Raw genomic sequence first — 17,265 nt, 5'->3', positions numbered from 1 at the left:
TTCTGGTGTGGCAATAGGAAAATTCTTCAAGTAGTTTCTTTTAAACATCAGAGCATGATCTTTTATCAGAAGTCCATCTGACTGGAGAAATATAACTTTCAAAAAATTGAAACAGCATCAACAGCAGGGATGGTTTTATGAGCATTAATAGGCGTGATTAGAGAATCCAACGCATTATAAAGAAAAGAGCCATCTGTGGTCATAGTGAGAGAACAGGGAATAGCATGGCAACAGCAATTCAGACAGTACAATATGTTCTTGCAACATTGTTATGCGGTCTGGGGACCTTTAATAAAAGGCTACTAGAGCACAAGACTTCCTGTTGACACAGCCACTTAATTAAACGAAGAATAGCCATTGCAAAGTACAGGAACCACTTGTGCTACATACACTGTTGACAAATAGGGTGACCATAAAAAGCTGGCTTCATACTGTACTTTATGTTTCTCTAGGGATAAGCCAAGTAGCACTAATAGGACACAGATCCATGGCAGGCATGTGACTATGATACTAATTCTATACTTTGGAGAGCATGAAATACAAAAATAAGCAGCAGTCTAGACCCAGAGAAAGTTTTTTCAAAAAAAGGCCACTTTTTTTGGAAAAACCCCTGTAATCTAAACACCCCCTAAATGACAAAGGCAGTATTTTTTTTATCCATAAAAGCTGGTTCTGAGAGTTTGCTGGAATCATAGAATCATAGAATACTAGGTGTGGAAGGGATCTCAAAAGGTCATTGAGTCCAGTCCCCTGCCCTTGTGGCAAGTCCAAATACTGTCTAGACCATCCCTGATAGACATTTATCTAACCTACTCTTAAATATCTCCAGAGATGGGGATTCCACAACCTCCTTGGGCAATTTATTCCAGTGTTTGACCACCCTGACAGTTAGGAACTTTTTCCTAATGTCCAACCTAAACCTCCCTTGCTGCAGTTTAAGCCCATTGCTTCTTGTTCTATCCCCAGAGGCCAAGATGAACAAGTTTTCTCCCTCTTCCTTATGACACCCTTTTAGATACCTAAAAGGAGATGAGATGCTTATTGAGACAATGCTAAAATTATGTTTAGTCTGTTATACTTTGGTTTTATTTGAGACCATTTCTCTTTCCATTATCCTTGCTTAACTCTGTCTTTGTTAAATAAACTACTTTGTTTTATCATAAGTAGATATCAGTGATGTGTTCTGAAGACAAATGTGAATTCTTAGTTAAATCAAACAAACTGGAGTCTACACAATCTTTTTGGAGATCACAAACTTTGTAACTGCTCTGAGCGTCCTGTGACCGGTTGATACGCCAGGGGAATGGCCTTCCAATGGGCTCAGGAATTGGGGCACATCAAGGTAAAATAAAGGCTGCCGAGCTCTGGAGGAGAGTGTTGGTTTAGGTGACTGCCATGGAACTGAGACAAAGTCTAACACCAGCAAGTTTCTTGTTTTCTAAGGCACAGGGATAACAAGGCACCTCATTCTGAGCCTGGCACACCTGACAGGGCAACAGCCATTAGAGTAGCCATGACATTCCAGCAGCACGCCCACACACAATCACTAGTTGGAGCACAACCCTCACCTGTGAGTTATAAATATGCTTCATTGCTGTAAGATCTTCATCTGGAAATCTCTAGGGTCAGGTCTACACTAGGGGATAAGTTTGATTCAAGATGAGCAACTCCAGCTATGTTAATTATGTAGCTGGCATCGACCCCACAGAAGAAGGTTAATGGGGAAATGCTCCCATTGACTTCCCTTACTCATAGTGAGGATTAGGAGTACTGGCACTGATGGGGGCACTCTCAGTATTCAATTTAGTGGGTCCTCAGTAGACCCACTAAATCGAATGCCAGAAGATAGATCTCTGTAGCATCGATCCATGGGTAAATATAGACTTGGTTTAGAACTTTTAATTCTCTGTTTAAATCCTGGCTTCAGTTACTATAAGTTGTCCCAGTAGGTTTTAGCTTTGAATTGTCATGGAGAAATGAAAATTTGAAAAGGGAGCAGTTATAGTTAATAAATGAAGCAGTTTGGTGGGCAAGAGGCAATAAAAATTGGGTGCTGAAGCAGTATTGATTTGCTTTTTCAAAATGCAGCTAGTAATAAAAGTGTCTAAAATACAAAGTGGAGGTGGAAGCCCTTAGGTATAAAAGTCCAAGAATAATACCTTTTCCTGTAACTTATTCTTTTATTGGTAATATCACTTTAATGAACACTCCAAAGAATTATTCTTTTACAGAATTCCAATGAATTGGATTAGGAGTTAATCTGCCAGGGTACATCTACACTGCACACTTATTTCAGAATAAGCTATCATATATACAGTAGCCCAGTGTCTGAGCGTCTGTAACGCCGAAATGCTGGCTATTCCCTCTGGGCGGCCCGTGCTGCATGGGGAGTGAGGTGCCCTAATGGCCGCTTGCTCCCCCTCGGCGGCCCGGCTGAGCGGCACAGAAGTCAGCCGAGTGCCACAGCGGGAGGCGAATGGGGGTGGGGTGGTGACATACAACATGACAGTGGCTCCAGGCCCTGCCCCCTTCACCTCCTGCAGTGGGTCTGGATTGACTTCTGCGCTGCTCAGCCAGGCCGCCGTGTGGGAGCAAGCGGTGCAATCAACTGTTTGGGCTCCACACCCCCCATGCAGCATGGGGAGTGCAGAGCACAAACGGCCATTTGGGCTTCGCGGTCCTCCGAGTAAGATACAGGAGGGGAAGGAGAAGAGAAAGAGTGAGACAGAGAGAGAGAGGCAGGAGGCGGAGGAGATCTGAGAGAGAGGGAGGGGAGGCAATAGGAGGAGGGGGGGAGAGAGAGAGAGACCGACCAACCGGAGGCTCAGGAGAGAAGACGGATGTAGAGGAGAGACCTGAAAATCCCGTCTTATGACGGGCTAATTGGCTAGTCATATATATAGTAGCCCAATGTCTGTGAGTCTGTAACACTGACGTACACGGCCCCACCCCCTGGCCATTTACGTCAGTGCCTCGCCCCCTTCCCCTCCCTCCGTGGCAGCTTGGCTAAGTGCTGCGCTGCTCAGCTGGGCCGTGGCAGGGGAGCGAGTTGCGGCCGTTTGGGGGCCACGCTCCCCTTCTCTGAGCTGCCACGGAGGGAGGGGAAGGGAATAAGGTGGTGATGTACATGGCCCCACCCCCTGGCTGTGTACATCACTGCCCCGCCCCCTTCCCCTCTCTCCGTGGCAGCTTGGCTGAGGGTTGTGCCCCTCAGTCAGGCCGCCACGGGGCAGCCTGTGGCACAAGTGGCCGTTTGGGCTCCCCTGCGGCGGGAGGGGAAGGGGGGGCGGGGTGGTGACATAAACAGCCCTGCCCCCTGGCCATGTACATCACCATCCTATCCCTCCTCCCCTGCGGTGGCCCGGCTGAGCGCACAGCCCTCAGCAGAGCCACCACGGAGGGAGGGGAAGAGGGTGGGGCTCTGATGTGCAGGGCCGTGTACGTCACCACTCCCCCTTCCCTTCCCACCGTGGCACTTGGCTGAGTGCTGCGCCCCTCAGCCGGGCAGCCGTGAGGAAGGGGGGTGGGGCTCTGATGTACACGGCCAGGGGGCAGGGACGTATACGTCACCACTCCCTCTTCCTCTCCCCCTCCCACAGTGGCACTCGGCTGAGTGCTGCGCCCCTCAGCCGGGCTGCCGTGGGGGAGGAGGGGCAGGATGGTCATGCACACAGCCCCTCCCCTTGACCGTGTACGTTACCGCCCCGCCCCCTTCCTCACGGCAGCCTGGCTGAGCAGGCAGCACTTAGCTGACTGCCATGGCAGAAAGGGAAGGGGGGCAGGGAGAGACGGAGGGGAGAGAGATGCAGGAGGAGGAGGAGAAGAGAAAGGGAGAGCGAGAAGCAGGAGGGGGAGAAGAGAAAAAGACAGTGAGAGTGGCAGAAGGCGAGAGAGGCAGGAAGCAGAGGAGAGAGAGACCGAGACCGGAGGCTCAGGAGAGAAGACCAACCTGGAGGAGAGACCTGAAAATCTTGTCTTATGATGGGCTAATTGTCTAGTTCCAAAAGAAATACTCCAAAATAGCTTATTTTGAAATAGCACATCTACACTACAGGGAAGCCTCGAAGTTAGTCCAAGGCAGGCTCTCCTCATGTGGATGCGCTAACTCAATGTAGAGCCTCAGGAAGCACTAGGGAGTACAGTAAAACCTGTGCTATCCGGAATGTAAGCATTTGGAAAAACGTAGAAACTGGCAAATTTCTGATGCCGGGAAAAGCAAAACAAAACAAAAAAAGGAAATTGGCTCCTTAAGTGCAGCATGTACCTGGGGGAGGCGCGAACGGCAGCCGGAAGCAAGCAGCAAACATCTCGGCTCCCCTTGTGGATCCTGGTAGCCCCGGCAGGTCAGCATCCCCGTGGTTCGTGTCCCTTTCCCCCCGCAGGCCACCCCCACTATCTCCGCGTCCCACCCCCTGCTTCTACCCCCTCCCTCCCATGCCACATCCCACCCCCACCTCCCTGCGGCTCGTGATCCCCCCAGCAGGCCACATCCCAGCCCCCGCATGACTCCCATGCCCCCCCCCCATAGGCTCCGCACAGCTCCCGCTCCCTCCCTCCCCAGATAACCAGAATTTTTAGGTTACCGGCATGCCCTAATCCCCAGGCATGCCAGATAAGAAAAGTTTTACTGTGGTTACTTTGGCCTTGGAAAGGAGCTATTTTGAAATAGCACAGCAATGGAGCATCCATGCTATAGCTATTTCGAAATAGGCATTATTCCTTGTGGAATAAGGTTTGCAGAAGTAGGAATAAGCTGTCCGTTATTTCAAATTTATTTTGAAATAACGGAATTGCTGTGTAGACACTCATAATGTTATTTTGGAATAATGGCCATTATTCCGAAATAATGCTGCTATGTAGATGTACCCTCTCTTTACATTATATAGTAAAGTGGAGGAAAACTAGGAGCAATAAGATTTCTTTAAAAGCACAGATGATACAAATAGGGAGACCTCTTAAGTCATCCAGTCCATGCCCATATCAGCACAATGCTATTTTACTGCAAACTTGAATACTTAGTCCAATCTAGTTTAAATATCTGCAAAAGGTCAGGGAGATATTCACTCCAAAGTATTACTTTCCGTTACCTCTTCCAAGGAAAGTTCTTTGACTGAATTGTACTAACAAAAACAACCCTTTTTAAAAAGGCACAATAGAGAAGTGAAACTTCAAAAGTAATTCAATTTAAGACTGCAAAGAATGTGAATTAGGTGCCCATGAAACGGGTCTAGTTTTTTTACACACTAAATCAGCTGGAATCCACTCTGTCTGAAATACCCTAAAGAACTTTCCAAGTGGTATGTATCTGATACCCGGCTTTATTGCAGGAATTCACAAATTGTGCTTTGTGGACCAGAATTGTTCAGGGACCACATATGGAACTGGCTATTCACATTGTGCTGGGTCCTCCCTTGTTTCCATCCACTATAACTGAATTCATATTAGTTTTCCATGTGGGATGTTGTGTGACCATGAAGGGGAAGAGAAGAAGTCAGTGCAATCGCAAATAGGAGGGGAGGCAGTCTGGAATCAGCATGGTCTTTGTGAAGATATGTTTCACATAATGAACATGGCAGAGATTCAGAGAAATTAAGAGTATCAAATCACCTAGTCTGACCTCATGTATATTACAGGCCATTAAATTTCTCATCCAGATGCCCCTGTATTGAGCCCATTAACTTAAATGGCTAAAACAACATCCAAAAAGACAGAGTCATGATTTGAAGACCTAAAGACATGGAGAATCCACCATGTCCCTTGGTAGTTTGTTCGAAAGGTTAATCATTCTCACTTGCTCTCCTGCCAGTAACAATGTGATCTAATGAGAGAAACCTGTGTAATTCACAAAAGTGTTTGCAATGCGTTACTATAGGGGGAGAGATCTGTCTGGCACCATGAGAATCGTGTAGGGGAGGTGGCAGATTCAGTGATAGGTTGCTTATTGTATTCAGAAAATTTCTGCCCAAGTGTAACAAGACATTTTCTAACTAGTTGACCACAATCTGTCACCAAGCACAAGACCATACAGACCCTTGTGCAGTAAATAACTTCACTCTGACTTCCAGGGGCCATTGGTAATGTAGCTTCAATTCCTTTTGATAACTTACTCAGAGGAATCTCACATTTGGTGCAAAAACCTGTAAACTAGTGGGTACTGACAGCATTTTAAAATTTGCTGCTCTAATCTAAAACCAATTGTGACAGACCACAGCCTGCAAACTGCAAAGGTCTAATAGAAGGCAGCCATTTTGGAAGGTGTGTTAATGCTGTCTTGTTTCCCAATTAGCCTCACCTGAACACAACCCAGCAGCCAGGGTACAAAACAGAAGCCTAATTAGGAGTCAGTCTGCAGCAGGGGTTAATTAAGCACCTGTTGCCAGTTAAGGCCTCCGGGTCCCTATAAAAGGATTCCTCCCCAGGTTGCAGGAGGGAGAGATGCGGAAGATCGGCAGTATAGTGCTGAACCCAACTCAACTGGAAGTACTGGCCTGTGATGAGAATGATTTGGTAAGTGGGGACCTTTGCCTCTAGGGAAGTCCCAGGGTAATGAAGGGGCTCTGTGAGTCTTTGAGGAGCACAAGTAACTGTCAATAAGTGCAGAACCCCCAGGGAGCTAACAAGGGACTTTGTCAAACAATACATGGATCTTTTATGTCGTTCTCTGAGTGTGTGCATGTGCATAGCTCATGCAGACTTTAGTCCATTTATAGTGTATTACCCAATTCTTATAGCAATCACTAGTTTTATTCATTCTCAAACCACTTTATTGTCACTTTGTAATTACTGTAAGATAATATGGCCACAGTAAAACATGATTTGATGTTCTGGAGCACACCATAGTTTCAACAAGTCTGGGACCCGGCTATCAGAAGTGGCTTATGTGATGCTTCAGAAGAAGGCAAAAAGATCCTCACTAGGAATATAAGAATAGCCATACTTGGTCACAACAAAGTTACATCTAGTTCATTATTTCCCAGCTTCTGACAAACAGAGGCTAAGGATGCCATTTCTGCCCATCCTAGGTAATAGCCATTGATAGACTTATTCTCCCTGAATGTGTCTAAGTGGTTGCTTTTTTGTTTGTTTTGTTTTGAATGCTGTTATAGTTTTAGACTTCACAACGTCCTCTGGCAAGGAGTTCCACAGGTTGACTTTTAACTTTTTCTGTGAAGAAGTACTTCCTTTTGTTTGTGTTAAACTGTACCTATTCATTTCATTTGGTGACCCCTAATTCTTATGTTATGGAAAAAAGTCAAAACTCTTCTTTATTCACTTTTTCATTCCAGTCATGATTTTATAGACATCTATCATATTCCCCCTTAGCCATCACTTTTCAACGCTGAAATTCTTGCATGCAGTATTCAAGATGTGAATTATATGGATGCAATAAGATATTCTCTATCCTTTTCTTAATGATTCCTAACATTGTTTGCTTTTTTTAATTGCTGGTTCACATTGAGTGGCTGTTTCCAGAGAACTATCCTTAATGATTCCAAGATCTCTGACTTGAGTAGTAACAGCTAATTTAGTCCCCAACATTTTATACATATAGCTGGGATTACATTTTCCAATATGAGTTACTTTCCATTTATCAACATAAAAATTCATCTGCCATTTTATTGCCCAGTCACTTAGTTTTGTGAGATCCTTCTGAAGGTCTTTACAGTGGGTGTGTCTAGACTACAGGTTTTTTTTTTTTTTTTAAAAGTGGCCTTTTTTCAAAAAACTTCCCTGCGTCTAGATTGCTGCTGTGTTCTTTTGAGAGTAAAGCAAAGAATGCGGCAGTTTTTTTCGACCACGGAAATCCTCGTTTTATGAAGAAAGCCTTTTTTCGAAAGTGCTCTTTGGAAGAAAATGCTATGTAATGTAAACTGTGCTTTTTCAAAAGAGCATCCAGACTGCCTGGGTGCTCTGTTTCAAAAAACTGGCTTGATTTTTCGAAAGTAACAGTTGTAGTCTAGATGCTTGCAATCTATATGGTCTGTTTTGGACTTAACTGTCTTGAGCAGTTTTGCATCATCTGCAAAATTTGCTACCTTGCTGTTTATCCCTTTCTCCAGATCATCAATGGACCATTATAGATCTGGACAATTGTACAATGCTGTACATAGTTAAGGTATGTAAAAGCTCACTTCCTTTGTGTTTCCTGGGGAGATCAGTGAATCCCCTGAAGCATGATATACTCCCTAAATAAGTGTTCCTTCTTGTAGGCAATACACAAATACACTTGGAGCATTTAGGTTAGCAATAGAATTGATGATCTATCAATGAATAGGACAAAAGGGGAATTGTCATTTTTTCTTTCACTTTTTCTCATTGAAATTTTACACCTTTTCATCATGTAAACAATTTAAGAGAATAGTACCCAGCTGCTTCCTGACTGCACCACTTCAAGAGGTGCAGCTTGCAAAATGGCTAGGTCAGTCCTTAATGCTTAGTGTCCTCCTTTACAATTTTAATCTTTATTGGGTAGAATGTATTCTGCTTGTGTGTTTTTAATAGAGTTCAGATTTATAATTCTGTGCAACAAAGAATGAGACCTTCTGCATTTTTAAAGACTGCCAAAGTATGAGGGTATTGCAAATAGAGAGAACCAATTAGCCAAAAATAAGAGCTTTGGCAGGCATTTTCTAATGGGAGGGCTGAGAGAGACTTTGCTTTCATTTTTCAGTTTTAGCCTTTGCAGCCTTTATTTCATTTAAAAGAAACAGACTGACTCTTGGGGCTATTTTTTCCAATGCAGCTGTCCAGTTCTGCCATAATACCCATTAGTCTGAGTGACACTGAACAGAAGGTAGAACAAATGGATAAATATTTCAGAATGTAAAGTACCATGAATATAAGCATAGACGGGGGGGGAAATAACCTGAAGAGAAGAAAGAAGCTGGCTTTGCACTTATTCAAATTATGTTTTAGATTTTGAATTAATCCGTAGGGAAAGATAGGGTAATAGATTCCAAATTAGGCCTGTGTACTACATCTTGCAGGGTGCTGGTGACTTTCAATTATAAATTTTTATCTAAAATTTTTACCATCTTTATTAGTCCTTTTTTAAAATGCTGTGCTGCAGAATTCTGTGTCAGAAGTTGCAAAATTAGAACACTGTTGGCCTTGTTGTTTGAAAATGCTTGTTTAGAGACCAAGTTGGCCCAGGAAATGCACATCTTTATGCTTTTGTTCGTAAAATCCTGTTTGCAAAGAGGAGTCTTTCAGCCCCTGGGAGTGATTGTGAAATGGACTGTTGGCATTTGGATGTGGTTGATCGATTTGTGTGAAGAGGGGAAAATGTCTTTTCTACCTTTTCTCTCTCCTGCTGAGCAGCCAACTCTTCTGCACTTTCCTTCTGCTGCTGTGTTCTTCCCTTTATTAAATGATGCTAGTGTCCCTTTGTTAGTGGAACACCCTCTGACAGTTGCAGCAGCCTCAGAATAAATACTGACTCCTGGATCTTGATCAGGTCTGCAATGGGGACTTCAATTTGTGCCCCCACTTAGTGACTATGGCAGAGATTCTTTTAAAGCTCAGGCTGCAGCTTTCCTGAGCAAGTGCATTCTGATATATTAAGGCCAAGCTTTTTTGAAATGGGAGCCTACTCAAAATCTCAAATCCATATTTCGAGCCTTAAAGTGGCCTGACTTTTGAAAAGTGATAAGCACAGAATTTGTGGCAATTAATTAATAGATGTACCTTTTTTCTGGAAATTAGGCCTCCTGCCTAATATGGACTGAGGAGTCTAACTTCAGCCACATGTATCTGATAATCTTGATGCTGGATGCTCTTTTTGTTATAGAGGATCTGGCACAGTGCTCATCACGGTAATACCTGAATAGTGATAGAAATGTAGCCGTGTTAGTCTGGGGTAGCTGAAGCAAAATGCAGGACAATGTAGCACTTTAAAGACTAACAAGATGGTTTATTACGTGATGAGCTTTCGTGGGCCAGACCCACTTCCTCAGATCAAATAGTGGAAGAAAATAGTCACAACCATATATACCAAAGGATACAATTAAAAAAAAATAAACACATATGAAAAGGACAAATCACACTTCAGAACAGGAGGGGGATGCGGGGGGGGGGAGGGAGGAGGAAGGAAGGTAAGTGTCTGTGAATTGATATTAGAGGTGGGGAGAGTGGGATGTTTGTGAGTTAATGGTATTAGAGGTGATAATTGGGGAAGCTATCTTGATAATGGGTAAGATAGTTCAAGTGTCTGCTCATTCCTTTTTGGAGAGTGTCGAATTTTAACATGAATGACATGATAGTTCAGAGGATTCCCTTTCAAGTGCAGATGTAAAAGGTCTTTGTAGCAGAATGCGGGTGGTTAAGTCATTGAGAGAGTGTCCTTTCTGGTTAAAATGGCAAACTGTTTTTCCTTTGTGATCTTGTCTGATATCTGTTTTGTGGGCATTAATCCTTTGGCGAAGTGTCTGAGATATTTGTCCAATGTACATAGCAGACGGACACTTTCGGCGAATGATAGCATAGATTATATTTCTGGATGCGCAGGAATATGTGTTCTTGATCTTATAACTCACTTGGTTAGGTCCAATAATGGTATCAGCAGAATGAATATGTGGACAAAGCTGGCAACGGGGTTTGTTGCAAGGGAAGGTACCAGGGTTGGTATTAGTGTGGTATGTCCTGTGGTTGTTGGTAAGAATCATCTTGAGGTTAGGTGGTTGTCTATAGGAGACTATGGGTCTGTCTCCCAGAGCCTCTTGGAGTATGGTATCCTGTTCCAGTATAGGCTGTAGTTTATTGATAATGTGTTGGACAGGTTTAAGTTAGGGGTTGTAGGTGATGACAAGTGGTGTTCTATTGTTGGTTTTCTTGGGTCTGTCTTGAAGTAGATGGTTTCTAGGTATTCGTCTGCTCTTTCAATTTGCTTTTTTATTTCTCCGGGTGGGTAGTTGAGGTTTATAAATGCTTGGTAGAGATCCTGAAGCTTCTGGTCTCTGTCAGTGGGATTAGATACCTGAGTGCCTGATAGTAATTCATTAAGCAATGTGACTCTACAGCTGTGGTATTTCTCTCATCTTCTCCCCCGGGGAAGAAGAACATGCAGTGGAGTGTCTTATTTTGGTAAGTTGTGGAGTTTTTTGTATATACAGGTTGCCATGTCTTTATATTAGACAAAGTAGCCATCTGGAAATGTGTATTGCACTTGCGCATCAAATAGAAGGATGCAGATACATGCCAATAGAGATAATCAGCAGCAAGGGCATGCCCTTCTAAGAGAAAACATTGTGGAAAATGTTTCTCATGAACAAAACCCTCTTTCCCCCATAGTCCTTTCCCTTGAGCAATGAAGTTGAGATTCTTCAAAGCAATCTACTCATTTTATTGAAACTAATGTCTCTAACCATTACCAGTCCCCTAACCCTGCATGGCTTTTGGCTGTAACCACAATGTATGGCTTTCACAAAATATTTCTGATGATCAGAAAGCTGCAAAAACTGATATTTTTAGAAGAGATTAAGCAGCATATGGTATGTTTTGCATATCGTAAGTCAGGGTGGGGAACCTATGATCCACGGGCCAGGCTCGAGGCTTTCCCCCTCCCCCCTGCAGCAGCGTGAGCTGGCATCAGTACTCCATCTACATGGGGGAATGTCATGGCTGGATCACTAGCACTGGCTCCCTGCTGCAGAGGGGGACACTCTGAGCATTGCCATCCTGATGAAAGCAAGTCACAGGCTGTATCCAGCCCTTGGGTTCGGCTTTTGCATGCTGCAGGGAAGCACTCCCTGCACGCACTCCCCATAGCTCCCATTTGTCTGGGAATTGGCCCAACCCCTATAAGCCCAAGTTGGCTGGAATGGGCCAGTCATTGGCTTTAATTTGCCATGTATACTTGTTCTGAAACTTCGTGGGACACCTCCGGAGAGGTTTAGCTTCTTACAGAGGCTGCCAGCAATGCAGAGAGCTCCTTGTCTAAGCTTTATCTTGCTAGTAGAACTGTGTGATCTATGTGATTTGGCTTCATATAATGTCACAGGGAAAGTTGCTCTTACAGGCTGTGTGCACTTATACTGAACTTATTAAGTATTCTTGATAGAGGAAGATCTGCTATCAGAAATGGTGACTCTCCCTATCTATGCACAGCATCCCAATCAGGGTGTTCATGAATGAGGGAAAAAATGAAGGATGCCAAACAATTATATTAAATAGCAGTTTCTATCACTGTTGACTATAGGTCCGCCTCTCCAGCCGCTCCAGGCATATCACCCACACACACTTTGAGCACCCATGGTTATAACCAGAGGATATTCTCAGATGATACAGAATGGTAGCAAATCAATCAAAATGGTTAAGAGGAGTAGAGGGTCATCCAGATTCCATGCCAGACACTGGGGAAGTGGCACAGTCTGAGGAATGAATGGAAAGACTGTCCATGAGAGTTTATATGGAGTCTTTGGTACCCCAGAAGGAGGGAAACACCTGAATGGAGGAGCGGGATAAGTCACAAAGAGCGAGAAGCTGAGCCGTGGACAGGGAGCAGCCTAACTTGCACAGAGAAATAGGGGGCAGGCTGTGGGGCATGCAAATGAGTGATGTAAGGGGGTGTCAAACCAGAAGGGAGCTAATCTCCAGAGCAACCAACAAGAGGTGTCCTAGTGGTATGCAACCCCCCAATATAGTAAGTATCTGGGTTGCTACATGCTAGCAGACTATTAATACCGAAATGTTATTAGACACCCAGAGTGTATATATTCTAGGCTAGTTAGCAGTGTGTATATATTCTAGGCTAGTCTGTTAATATTGCTGGGAAATGTTCTCATTCTTTTCTTTTTTGCAAAACTGTGTGAGCTCATTTGTGTAAATGTTTTGTCAGAGTTCATGGAGTTTGTCTAGAAAGATCATCACCGAATCATCTAGTCTGACTGTCTATAAACTTGTCCCACTGTGGAAAAGGGGGATGCCATGGGTTCTCCATCCCTGCTTTAACCAAATGTTTTAAAACAAGGATGTATGATTTTTGAGATCTGTGCAAGGTCATCCTAATCCACTGCAAACTGATGTATCTGCATGTGCCTGTGGTATGTGAACCAAGTAAAATCTTACAAGGATTTGTTTAGACTTGTGATTCCTTTTGCTGTTTTTTCCACTCAGCTTTTTATTGTCATTGAGAACTCTTTCTGACTCTTCTCCCTGTCCCCAAGGTTAGGAGGCTAAATTCACCATTACATAACAGATTGCGCAAACTTAAGCTGCATGCTTACTGTATCCATAAATCTTAGTTTCCTCTTCATCTGTTACTTGTCAAGGGCCTCACCACAAGACAACAAAAATCTCATTCACTGTTTTAACACACATTCTACAGAAGTTCCTTTCTCTATCTAATCTATCTGAAAAAGATGTGGTAGTTAGTATTTCAATTACATCACATTATATAAAAATATGGGATGGGGTTGCACAGGCAGCTCTTAGTTACTTTCTAATATTTGTCTGATCAAGACCCTGAATTGAGTAGCCCAAATCTCTGCTCTGGGGAGCCGCAATGAGTTTCTCAGCCCAGGCTCTTGGTTCAGAGTGCAGTAGCACCAAGAGTCTGTCTGCTCCAACCTCTCTACTCAGAGGGAGCTGTGATTAGTCCAACATCCCAGGCTCTTGGTTCAGAGGGGGACAGCAGACACAGTTAATTTGTCCCAACTCTCACCCTAGCAACATAGGGTGTGGAAAGGGAGGCTGCCATGCAGGAGCTGGGTGACACAGGTCCATCCATTCCATTGTATCCTAGCCCAAGGGGCCTGCCACCAAGTCAGCAGGGATCCAGGCTGCAACACACTGACTGTTTGCATTGCCACCACCCTGTTCACTATCCCTGGGCCATTTCCACACTCCCTCTTCAACTGTACCTGTGGGTCTAGAGAGGTAAACTGCTGAGTGGGAGCCTCCATTGCCAGTAGCTGCTCTTCTTGGGTCAGGTCAGCCATGGGCCTGGGTCATTCAGGCCAGTCATCTGCTTCCTGTGGGGTCAGGTCAGCCATGGGCCTGGGTCATTCAGGCCAGTCATCTGCTTCCTGTGGGGTCAGGTCAGCCAGTGGTCTGGGCAGTGGGGGCCACACATCTGCTTCCTCGAGGGTTGGGTCAGCCAGTGGTGTAGGCCAGTTGTCTCCTTCCTGTGGGCCTCCTGCAACCTCCCAGCGGAGGAGCTCAGGGGACCCATCTGGTAGCTGGGCCCCAGCTGAGCTTTCTCTTTGGCTCTTCTGTTTCTCCCCTTGTCTTTTGGGAGATAGGGCAAGAGTGACATGCTGTAGAGATGCACACCTCTGGGTTCCTGGGGAGCAGGCCCACCTCACTACACTGGCGGGGAGCAGTTTGCCACAACTGGTACATGAGTGGTCAGACCAAGAGTTGGGCTAGATCAGATACCATGCAGTTGGAGTCTGAGAAACCAGAGGACAAACCAGGATTAACGTGTCTGGCACTAGCAGGGTCAGGTTACCATGAGATCAGCAGTTGGGCATAGGTATTGCAGGGGAAGTAGTCAAGAGCAAGGAGAACCCAGCTGCATGGATAGCTCCCTGTTCCCATGCTTGGGTTAAATAGAGACTGGGGACCAATCAGATCCTAGGACTAGAATCCTCTATTCGAGATCCATCGCTATTCAAGCAGAGGTTGGCAGTTTACTAGAGGGCAGGTTGGGACTGCCTAGATCGCAAGAGACTTATGGAACTAAGATTCATTATCTGCATCTTTGACACATGTATTGCAGAGAATCTGGTTTTGCCATGTCACTCCAGATTGGAGGGAGCATAATCTATTGTTTTCTGGAGATGGTGTGTACACAGTATGAGAAACTATGAGGGGATGGGCAAAATATCACTGGAGACCATTAGTTTAGGCCAGCAAGTCTTGGGGAGGTAATTTTGCATTCACAGATGTATTCTGCAAAGAAGGAAAAATGTTAGACTGGGAGGCACTTGGTTGCATTGTTTGAGAGTCAGCCATCATTTTGAATTTTCTGAGTTTCTAACAATTAATAGTCTTTAAAAAATCCGCTGTTCTTGAAAGGCAGTATGCACCGTGATTACTGATTTGTGCCTGCAACCTTAACTTCCACAATAACGTGATGGCAAAATTATGGTATTTTTTAATCTTTCTATAACAACTTGTAAAATTCACACTCAAATAAGCATCTTAATGGCTTTAATGTTGTCAAAAGCATTGACTTTCATCTATTGAAGATGCCGATTATAAAATAACAGAAGCAAATTTAAACAAATCTTTGTACTGTATATGGATAAACACACATGATGTGGGGGGCATGCTATAGCTTTATAATTTCTTTACACTCAAAGGGTGCCTATCCTTACTGGAAATAGTACTCCAGAAATGGGATTAATGGTTGGTTCTAGGCACAAAAGACTTAAGGGCATGGGAAAACATACAATATAATATTGTCCTAGTAAGTTTAATGTTAGATTTTAATTCAAAATTAAGGACTCTATCAATTCATTTTTTGGTTTATCAAAGATTTAAAAGGATCAAAGAAGTCAGATGTTTAAAAAGTCTCTTTTTTTTTTTTTTTTTTTTTTTTTTTTTTTTCAGAGCGAATATCCTTTTGCGGATGTGATGTGAAACAGAACAGTTCTCAACAAATTAAATCCCCTGAGAATTAGGTTTTGAAGTGCTTTTTACTAGCAACTTTATATGCGTGGTCAGGCTATAAAAGCAGTAAATATGTCTAGTCCTTCATTTTTTTTCAAAAGGACTTTATTTTTCTCTCTCTCTCCGTTTGGATTTTTATTCTGGAAGAGAAGTGGTTGTTGAAAACCCAGCTTCCATGAATGCCTGTCAAATGATTTGATTAAATTAATCACTAAGCATTCAAAAGCAGGTGACAAGGCATTCCAGCTTTAACCTTGGTATATTTGCTGGGGATAGCTGGATTGAGTTGGAGAGCGTTAATACATGGAAAAGTGTTGTAGTGTTTTGTTTTTTTTCTCAAACTGAATGGAAGGGTCAAAGCATAAATGGGACAGTCTGTTGGACTGGACTTTCTCCTTGCACATCAGCTGGTCTTAAAATTGTCTTTCCATCACAATCCACTATTTAGCTATATGTGGGTGTCTTCTGAACAGTATGGATGAATCTACACTGCAAATTACGTCTCATTTCAAAATACCTTATTTCATTTAGACAGTGCCAAATTTTGAAAAAACCTGCTATTCCAAAACGTCCCTTACTCTTTGTGAAATGAGATTTACAGGGACTTCAGAATAGCAAGCCTGAAATAACAGGCTTGCTGTGAAGACATGGGATAGCTATTTTGAGATCCTCTGGTATCTCAAAATAGCATTGCAGTGTAGATGTAGCTATGATGGTTAAGATCATAGGCGTGTGCACGGGATGTGCTGGGTGTGCCCAGGCACACCCTAATGTTTCAAAGGGAAGTGAACAAAGTAGCGCCGCTTCAGCGCTCTGGGGAACGGATGCTGCGCCAGGTTTGGGGCTGGGGTCGGGCAGCATGGCTGGCCTTGGGGAGGGGGTCGGGGGCAGCATGGCTAGCCCCCACCCCTCCCAGAGCAACTTCCCATCCTCTCTTCTCCCCCCAGTCCCTTTCTTACCCCTGGCCAGTTCCCCCCACCACTCCCTCCTCCCCCCCGATCAAGTGTCTGGTTTTTTGGGGGGAGGGTCTACCTGGCAACCCTACGAGTCAGACCTGGTGCAGGCCCCAAGTGATGGGGACTGCCAGAACTTTGAGAACCAGAGACTGAGGGGTGGGGTTTTGTGGCCCAAAAGGGGGCTAAGAAACCTAAGACAGAGTAGGGGGAGCACCAGAAGGGTGACCTTAGAACTCTGTTACAGACCAGTTGGCGGCTGCTGGAAAGGGGGGGGGGAATAGGGGGTAAGGGTCAGAGAGGAAGGGGCTTGTGCTGCGAAGAGGGGGGCAGGTCCGGAGAAGAAAGAGGAAGGCACCAAGGGACAGGGTGTAGGAGAGACAAATGCCAGGGGGCCAAGTGCAGACAATGAGGAAAAGGGCAGGAGGGGAGGTGTCAGTGGGGGGGCGGGATAGGATGATGTGAGGAGAGGGGAAGGGCTTTGGGAGCTAGAGGGGAGAAGGAGAGGTGCTGGGAGAAGGCTTGAAAGAAGGGGTGGGAATGAGGAAGGTGGGGATGGAGCAAGGCACGTGTGAGGGCACAGAGGGGCATGAGGGGAATGGGGGCAGAGGGTGGTGAGGGGGTGGGCATCAGGGAAAAAGAAGGCAAAGGGGCAGGGGCAGTGAGGGAATGGGGAGGCACCAGGAGAGTACAGGGG

General features: G+C 44.7%; 2 long non-coding RNA genes across 2 annotated transcripts in view; both read left to right on the top strand.

Annotated features, from left to right (window-relative positions):
- The window catches only part of LOC142829962 (uncharacterized), a 102,203-nt gene that overhangs the window by 5,488 nt on the left and 79,450 nt on the right, over positions 1-17,265 (top strand). The window lies entirely within an intron of this gene.
- LOC142829961 (uncharacterized) lies at positions 4,714-16,577 on the top strand. The gene is made up of 3 exons (XR_012904939.1): positions 4,714-6,507; positions 8,061-8,116; positions 15,556-16,577. It is a non-coding gene; the product is annotated as an uncharacterized LOC142829961 (long non-coding RNA).

This window comes from Pelodiscus sinensis, chromosome 6, assembly GCF_052426305.1.
Source record: "Pelodiscus sinensis isolate ZL-2025 chromosome 6, ASM5242630v1, whole genome shotgun sequence".
Taxonomy (NCBI): Eukaryota; Metazoa; Chordata; order Testudines; family Trionychidae; genus Pelodiscus; species Pelodiscus sinensis.
Note: the sequence above shows the minus strand (reverse complement) of the source record. Positions and strands in the feature narration are given on the sequence as shown.